Raw genomic sequence first — 8,744 nt, 5'->3', positions numbered from 1 at the left:
AACTCCACAGATCCAATCCAATCGAGCATTTGCTGGATGTGCGATAAACAAGCCCGATTCACAGAAGTACCAACCTGATGAATCACTGCTCCTTTGGCGGCACGAGAACAACCTACACAATTTTATGCAATTTGTTTTAATCTTGTGGCTAGGCATGTTGTTTATCTGTATTGATCTTTAAAGATATTAGAGCCCAAATTTAAGATCGGGAGCAGGACCAATCACAGTAACTTTTGTTTAAGTATTGACAGAAAGCAAAATCAGATTCTTTAATTACATCTGTTGATTCATGGGAACATGGCACAAGCCACAAAAATGTTTTTTCATATGCCAGTGGGATATAAGTCCATGGTTCTAATTTATCTCGATTTGATGTTAAAGTTTGGATGCTGGCCGGAGGTGTAATGTAATAATATGTGACAGGTGTATTGCTCACATCATTATTTGCAGTGATTTCATTTGGTGCATTTTCCTCAAAACTCCCTCAGTAGTTTAACTAGCTGCCCAGAGAACACAGGACTTTTTAAGGCCTGTTGAGAAACAAGTTCACCTCCTGTTCTGCAGCCTTATTCCTGTAAATGCCGTGAAGTGTCTGCCTCTTAGCCAGCCAGACAACAAAGCACTGAAGGATAAGTGAAAGCGGTGACATAAGCAGAGCTGTGATCGTGAACTCTTACATCATCCATTCATGGCCTCTATGCTGGTTTCCATGACAAGCTGTGCCTGACTGCCAGCGGCCTCCATCGTTGGCTTTTCTCTTTTGTGTTCAGTATCACACAGAAGGATTAAAAGAAAATTATGATACAAAAGTTTCTGGAGGAAACTCTGAGATGGATTTGTATCTCCAGGTGTGTTCACATCTTGGCTGCCTCTCTGTGGCACAGAGAGCCTCCTCAGGCAGAGTGTAATGGAAAAGTACTCCACTGCCAGCAGAGCTGTAACAAGCCTTCTATCACCATGTCTGGCCTTGGGCACAGCAAGAGCAAGACAATGAGAGATAAGGCAGTCTCCACTTGCCCGTTCTCCAGCTGTGTTTGATACCTTTATCTTGCCCAGGAGTCTGGGTCAGACACAAGATCTTCCTGCCTGTCTCAAAGCTCCACTACTGAGCCATTACTGTAACAGGACAGATAATAGATTACAAATCTGCACCTTAAAGACAGATGATTTATTCTATTCACATCACAGGTTCATGTGGAGGGAACAAGGTTAATGTTAGCAGATGGTGAGGTATGTCTGTTACATTCAAACCAACAAGTTCACGTGATGCTGATTAAGCCTGTTACACTAAAAATGGACAAAATAGATGATGAATAAAAACAAAAAAAAGAAAAAAGCCTTAAAAAATGAAGAAATAAAAAAAAATGAAAATGGGCTCATTTTTTTGTTTTTCTGTTGCAAACAAAAAACTTCGACTTATATTAAAAAAAAACTGGGGGCTCTTTTTTCAGTTTTTTCATTTAAACAACAACATAAAATGAATTTGCCAGGCAACCAACAGAGACAGAAAGTCTGAATGTGACTTTGATGACTCAAATAAGACTATAGTAATTTGCATCCAATTTGGTTTTGGGGACAACCTGTTTAGACAATCCTCTAGATAAACAAATTCTAAAATTCCAGGGTACATTTTTTGACTCTTTGGACTCGGAAAAAAAACCCTCAAACTGTATACATAGAAATCGTTTGGAGTTATTCATTAACATGCTGTAACTTGGAGAAGACAGTTTGGTTTGAGCCAGTGCTGATGGTAAAAGGTGGCATCATCGGCATAAAAAATGACATTGTTGACTGTAGAGTAAATAGCAGGGAACTTAATGCTGATCTTTGTTGATGATAAAAACATTATCATCCTAAAAGACTCATATTTTAAGATTAGACAATTGATTTCTGAACAGAGAGAGATGCTTGGATATTGGCCAACTAAACCAAAATCAATAGAAGCTCATTTTTATTCAATGGTTTTACTTCAACCTTTGTATTTCTGACACACTATGAACATATATGCAAGACACAAATCACCTAACAATAAATCAGTAAATTATGATTATGCAAATAGAACAAACAACCAAAATCTGGCTCTCGTAATTATGATACAGGAAAGTTCTGAGGTGCTCCATTTCCAACCCTTTAATCAATATCTTTCGTCTTAGAAGCACATTTTCAAATTTTAGAGAGTCCACATTAACACAAGCTTTTCATTTAAGAACGATATTTATGATCTCATATTCATGATGACTGAGAGATCCTGATCATTTCATATCAAGGTCAGCTAAAATGTCTTTATTCTTGGGAAAGTGTTTGTGTACAGTCAATACTGGCACACTTAAAAGGGTGAGTGGAAAACGATTCAACAGCAAATATACAACCAAAACCACAAATGGCTGAATATGCAGGTAATAGGGGCACAGATGAGTATTATTTTGCTCTATAAGGCCAGAGGCTCAGTATACTCTCATTTCAAGGTTAGCAGCTGAGGAGAACATGTGCGTAGAGGGAACCATTTTGGCTGGATCTGTGTGTCACAAGATGTACTGTTTGTGACAGATATTTTGGTTACTGTGTATGGGCCTTTGATGAAATCATGAAAAAAGACTTTGTAATAGCGAGCCCACTTGTGCCAAGAGGCCGGCAGGCTTCTGAGTGAAAATGGGCAATTGTGATAAGAGAGGATATAAATTGGTGTTATGTGGGGCTTTTATGGAAGAACTTCCTCCATATCATTCGGTGTGAAGCTGAAGAAATCGATGATGAGGGCATCAAAGTTGTCAAAGAATGGAGAAAGAGGGCAGCTCGTAAAGGCAGAGGTTACACAGCAGCTATGAGTGCAAGAGAAAAGAAGATGAGTTTAAAAGTAAATCATACACATGCAAATCTGGAGACATCTGTCTCATCAGGGGAAGCTTTCAGACAAAACACTGACAGAAAACCAATTCCAGCTTAGCATGTGGAGTGCATACAAGGGAAAAAATGTGGCAGTGATGGAAGAAACATTCAAATCCTTTAAGTGAAAGTATTAATACAGCAATGTAAAAATTCTTCATTACAAAAAAAAATCCCATAGTGTCACATTTTGTGCGCCTTTTCAGCCAATTAATCAAAGTCACACATGTCCTCACATTGTGTCTTTAAGATTTTCAGCTCAAAATACTGCATAGATAGTATATTTCACCATGGCTGTATAACCCCTGGTTTTAGGGCTGTCCGAAATATCCTGCTCTGCTTTGAAAAACAATGACCTGCTGCTGTTTCTGCCCCCTTCAGGAAGAACTCACTGTCTGAGCTGGATGACTATTGCTTAGTTAAGTGTTAAACAGCACCTGGCTCAGGTCAAATTCTTACTGGCTTGTAAAGCTGAAAACTAAGTAGTTATGGAGCAGAAATAAATAATGATATCTTGACAGCTTTTATTTTACATCTCCAAGTTTGTAAAAACCACAAAACACAATACAAATGGGTATTCACCATATGGGACCTATGCGGCAAAATGTAGTTGAACAATTAATATAAAAGTACTGGTTTGGCCCCTCTGACTGAAAAATGATTATACTAAAATATGCCATGATTACATTATTAATCAGTATTTTACCTGCTGAAGGTTTGAACTACTTCAAATACAGTCTTATTGACAGGGATCATAGATAAATCTGAAGGTTTAACACCTGATTAATGGAAGAGAAAAAGAAGGAAAAACAAAGTTCTGATACACAAATCTGCTTTCAATGTTTAGACTTTTTCTCAAACTTGGATTTTTGGAGAAAAATTTGATCATTAGAACATTTTTTGTAATCAAAGTTTGTTTAGAGGGAAAAATCTGTATTTGTTGGAAAATGTTAAGAACTCACAGACATATCCTGTGTTTTTTGGTGGTTATTCAACACAGAAGTATAAATTAAGCTTTATCCAAACCTTTTCTTTACCCTCTACCATTTACTGAACATTCTCAGCAGCTGTATGTACACTAACATCTATCACATATGTGTGGTGGTATATTCTCATCTAATTCAATGAGAGGACAGGCATACTTCCAAAAACTATTTCTTTAGGTTCTCAGCTTTCTTTACAGCTGCACTCTGTTGCGTCGCCTCCCCTTGGCATACGACTGAAACCCTAAACTCAACGAAGCACCTGTCTAAACTGAAGTTGTGTTGTTTTTTACTAGACTGAAACAGACACTAGTCTTCCTGTTTTGGACGCCTTTGTCTTCATAGCAGCAAACCCGCATAAAACCAAACAACACTTCAAGAGAGGAGGAAGTGTCACAATGGGCAGAGCAGCTATGAAGCTGTGAGCTGACGACTGGTTTGAAACAGAGGAACTAAACAGAAGTGATAATAACGCAGATCAGATTCAAGCAACCTGTGGTGTGCTGTTAAACCTCAAGAGATGGCTGGATGAAGCAAACAAATGTCCTCTGATGGGATGCAAATAACCTCTTTTCCAGTGTTCATGTAAACGCACAGCAACATGTGTTGAGGTGTCTGCCAGCAGCAACTGAGAATAAACATATTGAATCTCTGCCTCACCAGAGAGGGAACCAAATCAGCTCTGTATGGGAAGTTAAGCAAGATGGGAATGACAAAAAGAAAGAGGCAGCTGCACTTGACATTTAGATTTCTGGCTTTGTTACCCTTCCAAACAGTCCAGAACTGCAAGAATGATTAGTTTTTTTCTAAATAACTGGGTGTCCTGTCCAAAAATGTTCTCCCTGAGGCCAATCAGTAACAACTATGTCCTTTTATTTGGAGCTGTGGTTGCAGTTTGCCCTTGGTCCAGTCAGTGTAACCCAGGAATGCAGTGGTAAAACACACCACTGACTAGTGTTTGATGTCAGGATTGGTATGTGACACATGGATGAGCAACAAATTAAGTATCGCTCCTCCCCTCAGGGTCAGTGTAATTCAGTGAAAATGTGAGCCTGGTGACTTGCTGAGAGGCACAATTCCTTCTTGAATCAACCAGTTATTGCTGTAGCGCCCCCTTCAGGCCTGTTCCACGAAACACATTAGTTCTTTAAGTTCAGAAACAGTGAAGCAGTGACACCTAAACTTGTGTGTGTGAACAGTTATACAAGTGCTGCAGTGCCTCACTAAAGCCAGTCAGTGTAATTCAGAGGATTGAAATGCAGCGTTTCTGTCCAGCAGGTTCGTGTCTGTGACTAATAGATGGACTGCTGATTCATCTCCTCTGAATTTGACTGTGGGGGATAAGAGTGGAGCTTGTTGCTGTTGTTTGGGAGACTATGGAGCTTTGGGAACTGCTGAAGGCCTTGTTTCCTGTAAATGTAACTGCAAGACTCCATAAATGCAAAAACAACAACCAGCAGCAAATTGATAAATGATGAATCATTCATTTACTGAACATGACAGACTTTTGTTAGTTCCAGCATTTAGAATTTGCAGCTTTTCTCTCTTTGTAATAACCTTAAAATTTAGGAGGGGTGGATGTTTGGTGGCATAAAACAAACAGAAAAAGTCAACGTGAGCAATTTGTTTTACTTCTCTTGACTTTTTAGCCGTGGCAGCAGTGTGGCTTTAGCGATCTCAGTGAATTGGTAAAAAACACTTTGATCCAGATTGAAATGTTTCAAGAACTATTAAATGAAGTGTTGCACTGGCATCTATGATATTGTTAGCAGTACTTTGTGTTCACTGCTAACTAGTAACTGTTCAGCACGTTAAAATGCCAAATGAGGACAGTGACAGGGTTTACCTTAGCCCTGCCAACCATCAGCAAGTTAGCATTGTCACTGTGTCGCATTGTAAATTTCCCCGCTGTGGGATCAATAAAGGTTTAATCTATCTATCTATCTATCTATCTATCTATCTATCTATCTATCTATCTATCTATCTATCTATCTATCTATCTATCTATCTATCTATCTATCTATCTATCTATCTATCTATCTATCTATCTATCTATCTATCTATCTATCTATCTATCTATCTATCTATTTATCTATCTATCTATCTAAATCCTCATCACCCACGATAGTATCAGGGTCTACATGTCTCAGCTCATAACCTTCCATCCAATCCAACTTTATTTATATAGCACTTTAAACAACCATAGTTGAAACAAAGTGCTGTACAACCTTGCAGAGGAGAATCTTCTCGCAGATGCGTAGAGGCAGATGTACCAATTATTGTAATAAATCCTGTATATATATGAAAACTGTGAACTAGGATTTATTTATGACAAATCCCAGGTACCTGGACTTTAATCCACAGACACTCAGGACATTTGTCCCATAATTGAAGCTAATATGGACTGTGCTATGAAGATTAGACATAATCAGAAACATTAAGGAAGCAAACGTATCTACACTTGTATCCAGCTACTTATGTAAAACAAGGTCTGATTTCCACGTGCTAAATTTCTGTGTTTCTAAGGACAACTTTAAGTCTTTTAAATCAATCTAAAACATGAAAGAATTCAAAAGATGTCAAGTCAGACATAAAACCTGATGTAACCTGCTTTCATTCTGACAAATGCCACAAAACGATACTTTCATAAAGGAAGTGAAACCAAACTTCATCTTACTTCTCTTTCGAGTTCAACCACTTTAAAGCAACAGCACAACAGTTCGAAATAAAAAAACGCAAAAACAGTCTAATGGCGCCAAGTGATGCCAACTTCATTAGATGCCTGCAAACACATGGTTTGCATGGACTGAAAACAAATGTACAGCAGGTCTTTGTGCAGTAATTGCTCCGCAGCTGGAGGTTACAACGGAAAACACTTGATCATCCCTAGATTTTTAACTTGGACGGTGAATAGGAGAGTCTGAGTAAAGGATTGTTGAGGCGCCAGGTGGTTTAGACTGAGTTTACTGGCAACTAAAGCCTGAAGAAGTCAGAAGAATAAACTGCTGTTTCAGTTGCCTTTTGATTTAAAGGACGGTAACATTAGCTAAATGTTAACTATCTCACTCTGTGTACATGCAGTTTAATCCCAGGCCTTCATGAAGATGCGATACGGAAGCTGCTTTGTTTCCCCCCCTTTCATTCATGTGCACACTGCTGGTAAAGTATAGTTAGAGTGTGCAGTAACAGTAATCACATGACTGCTGCAGGAGACCTCACAGCTCAGTCAATGTGAAAAGTATCAAAATTATCCTAATTTAATGTTACTGGAAGATTAATTACACACTTTTTCTGCATGACTGAAGTGTATTTTATTGCTATGGTTGCCTCCAAGTTGAATTTACATTCAGATACAATAACATTTCTTTATTTCACTAGCCCTACATGTGTGTTTAACTCCATCTAACTTTAAGACCAACAGTCCCACAGTAATTAAAAGGTTGCTGGGGTGATACAGTATGACAAACATTTTTTAAAGCCCCCCTCCACTTGAAAATATGTGTTTTGGTGTAGTTGTTGGCTTTCAGTGACCATTATTTGACCTGTCAGATGATCACATCTGACATCCAGCACTTTTTTTTTCAATTATCAGTATTGTTACTTAATGTAACTAATTCCTGATAAAAATCAATCAATCTCTCTATCTGTAGTTGCTCTGTGGTCCTAAACAATGTCCTGCGCACAGCAAATCTGATTAGTTACACACCACCAATACAAACCAGTCAGCACCGAGAGATAAATGAATAAAAACAAAAGCAGTTCAATGAAGTTTTCTGTTGAAGTTTATGTTATTCAAAATATTGACTTCAAGATTTTATTTTTTCTGTAAATATATTTTGGTTACAAATATTGGCTGTCATTGGCCTTGGTTACCAATATACAAAATTGGCATTAGCCGTAAAAAAAACAAAAAAACAAAAAACAAAACAAAACAACAAAAAACAGCATACCAGTCCATCTCTACTTTCTGTTGTTTGTCATTAATAAATTATTGAATTTGTCAACAAGCGAGATGCAGGTTTAAGAATTTAAATTCAGGCGATTGAAATTTTTAACCCAAAATCCAGATAAAACAGAAATTGTAATATAAACCAAGTATTTTTAGATTAGAAACACATCTGAATAGTGAAAACGTAACTAGGAACCATAAAATACATTGTTAACTTAGTTTGTTATGATTATGCTGAGAAACACAACTGCCAAAAAATAAAATAATAATAATTAATTAAAAATAAAACATAATGGTTAAACTTTTGAAATAAAAAGTAAAGAAAAAGATTTGTGAACTAATAAATAGGGGAGGTGTAATTGCAAGAATTTAAATGAGGCATTATTTTTATTTTATATAAAAGGTGTGTTGCTTTAACTATGAACATTATTTTTCATTTTACAAACAGGGTGTGTGGTTATAACCATAGACGGTATAAATGTATTTATTTACTGTTTTCATTTTATATACAGGGTGTGGAGTAAAAACTGCAGATTGTGTGTAATAGTTTCATTTTCTATACAGATTGTAATTATAACTGCCAACTATTTACATATTATTTTATTTTATATACAGTATGTGGGGGTAATAATCATAGACTATAAAATATTTTGATTTTATATGTAGCCTCTGTATTTTTTATGTTTTATACCGTTTAGGGGATTATACCTAAGAAGTGTATATATTTATTTTTTTATACAGTTTTTGGAATTACAACCACAAACTTAAAAAAACACTCAGTTTACAAGGTTATAACCACAAACTGCACATTATCTGCGTGTTTTTTACACTGTACAGTTTTTGGGCTTTTAACTTTGCACGTGGCGCCCCCGTGTGGCGGATGACGATCATTACGTCAGCGTACGCAACGTCCGGTTGTGCAGCAGCCA

The sequence above is a fragment of the Amphiprion ocellaris genome, chromosome 2, assembly GCF_022539595.1.
Source record: "Amphiprion ocellaris isolate individual 3 ecotype Okinawa chromosome 2, ASM2253959v1, whole genome shotgun sequence".
In the NCBI taxonomy this organism is placed as follows: Eukaryota; Metazoa; Chordata; class Actinopteri; family Pomacentridae; genus Amphiprion; species Amphiprion ocellaris.
The sequence above is the reverse complement of the archived record's forward strand: the minus strand, read 5'-3'. Positions refer to the sequence as shown.